The sequence below is a fragment of the Procambarus clarkii genome, chromosome 5, assembly GCF_040958095.1.
Source record: "Procambarus clarkii isolate CNS0578487 chromosome 5, FALCON_Pclarkii_2.0, whole genome shotgun sequence".
NCBI classification, from domain to species: Eukaryota; Metazoa; Arthropoda; class Malacostraca; order Decapoda; family Cambaridae; genus Procambarus; species Procambarus clarkii.
In genome coordinates, this window is record NC_091154.1 from 26138566 (window position 1) to 26141060 (window position 2495).

A 2495-nucleotide genomic window follows, 5' to 3' on the forward strand; every position below is an offset into this window, starting at 1 on the left:
TTTTAAGCAGTGACTTAGCCTTCCAAGAGTTGAATGTGCCGTAGAGAAGTGATTGGTTCTGCTTCACTATACAGCGAGGCAGGTTACTCCTTGCGTAAAGGCTGGTCCAGCCAGGACCTGCTTTCCTAGACCCCTACAGTGTGTGTTCCAGCCCTGCTAAATTCTGATGCATTCTTGCTGAGTTATGTGGGATTCTACTTGATCCCGTTGGGCTATGCTGGGTCTTTCTGGGTCTTCTCAGGTTCATTTGAGATCTGCTGCATCCTACCGAACTCTGCTGATTTCTGCAGATTTATGCAGGGTCCTGCTGAATAGATACGAATTCTGCTGGGTCCTACTGGGATCTACTGGGACCTGCTAGTCCGGCTACGTTCTCCTGGATGTTGCAAGGTGCTTCTGGTCTCATCCTTATATGCTGGGTCCTGTCGAGTCCTCCTGGATCCTGTCTGTTTATGCTAGTTCCTGTTGACTTTCACTGCGTTCTGTCGGGCTCTTCTGGACCCTCCTACTACTGGGAACTTCTAGGGCCTACAGTGCTCTGCCGGACTCTACAGTGACTGAACGCTGCAGTCAGCACCAGCGGAAAGAAACTCCTTAATCGGACCTGACACTCATCATCTTGTGTCTTGTTGTTAAACATCTGTTGTTTAACTGAAAGCTGTTGTTGTTGTTTATCATCATCTTGTTAAAGGCTGGTCACACCGTTTCTTCGGTCCTCCGTGACCGGATGAATGCATTTCTCTCAGGGACGAGTGGGAAAGACAAGGTGTGACACAAGGAGTGACACAAGGTGTGACACAAGGAGTGACACAAGGTGTGACACAAGGTGTGACAAGGAGTGACACAAGGTGTGCAACCCGTTCTCGCACTTTCTTATAGTCAATATTGACTTATTAAATACGTGCATATGTGACATACTAATTTATTGTGAATATTTTAGTTTACCTTGAAAAGCTTCATTGAAAACACCGACCTTACCTAACCTTCTTAGTATGTTAAGATAAGCATCTTATTGCTTCATAATTACAATTATTACTTAACCTATACCTATAATAGGTTAAGTAATAATTGTAATTATTACATACTAAGAAGGTTAGGTAAGGTCGGTGTTTTCAATGAAGCTTTTCAAGGTAAACTAAAATATTCACAATAAATTAGTATGTCACATATGCACTTATATAATAAGTCAATATTGACTTAAAGAAAGTGCGAGAACGGGTTGAGGTGTGACACCCAGCACTTCAGAGTTCAGGGCACTTTTCTCTTGAAAAATCTCGTTACACACAGCAATAACGAGAGAGCACAAGAATTTGGGAAGCAGCAGCAGGTCTACTGGCCACACGAGGATGCTGCTATTTATATCCGCCGATGAAAACGTATCGTCAAATACAACCGAAACTTAAAAATAAATATGACACAAATAAAGGGCATTTATTATAGTACTTCCATCTATATAAATAAAGAGATTTTCATTGGTTACTCTTCAGGTGTACATGAGTAAGCTGTTGGTGTTAAACTGATGGGATAAACATTGCTACTTATATATTAACAAGAAAGAGCTAGTTATGACAAATGTCTGAAGGAGTTCGGGACACAAGACTATGAACGGTGAGAGCTGTTACACGCAGGTCTTAGCAAGGGAAGTTTTATAGGGCGTCCCTGCAGGGCTTGAGAGCTGCGACGGGCTCTCGCTACGACGGGCTCAACACTCGCGGACTCGCCTGACGCCACCAATGTCTGCCAGGGAAAAATCGACATATTCATCAGTAGCTACAGCAGGTTTTTGCTGGGACAGCGGTGCCTTTATTGCCCTGATAAACCCAGCGACAAAACTGGCAGATCACTATGCTCGGAGTGTGGCACTCTCAGCCACTCCGGTGCTCGGAGTGTGGCACTCTCAGCCACTCCGGTGCTCGGAGTGTGGCACTCTCAGCCACTGGCGGTGCTCGGAGTGTGGCACTCTCAGCCACTGGCGGTGCTCGAAGTGTGGCACTCTCAGCCACTCCGGTGCTCGGAGTGTGGCACTCTCAGCCACTCCGGTGCTCGGAGTGTGGCACTCTCAGCCACTGGCGGTGCTCGGAGTGTGGCACTCTCAGCCACTGGCGGTGCTCGGAGTGTGGCACTCTCAGCCACTGGCGGTGCTCGGAGTGTGGCACTCTCACCCACTGGCGGTGCTCGGAGTGTGGCACTCTCAGTCACTGGCGGTGCTCGGAGTGTGGCACTCTCAGCCACTGGCGGTGCTCGGAGTGTGGCACTCTCAGCCACTGGCGGTGCTCGGAGTGTGGCACTCTCAGCCACTGGCGGTGCTCGGAGTGTGGCACTCTCAGCCACTGGCGGTGCTCGGAGTGTGGCACTCTCAACCACTGGCGGTGCTCGGAGTGTGGCACTCTCAGCCACTGGCGGTGCTCGGAGTGTGGCACTCTCAACCACTGGCGGTGCTCGGAGTGTGGCACTCTCAGCCGCCGGCGGTGCTCGGAGTGTGGCACTCTCAGCCA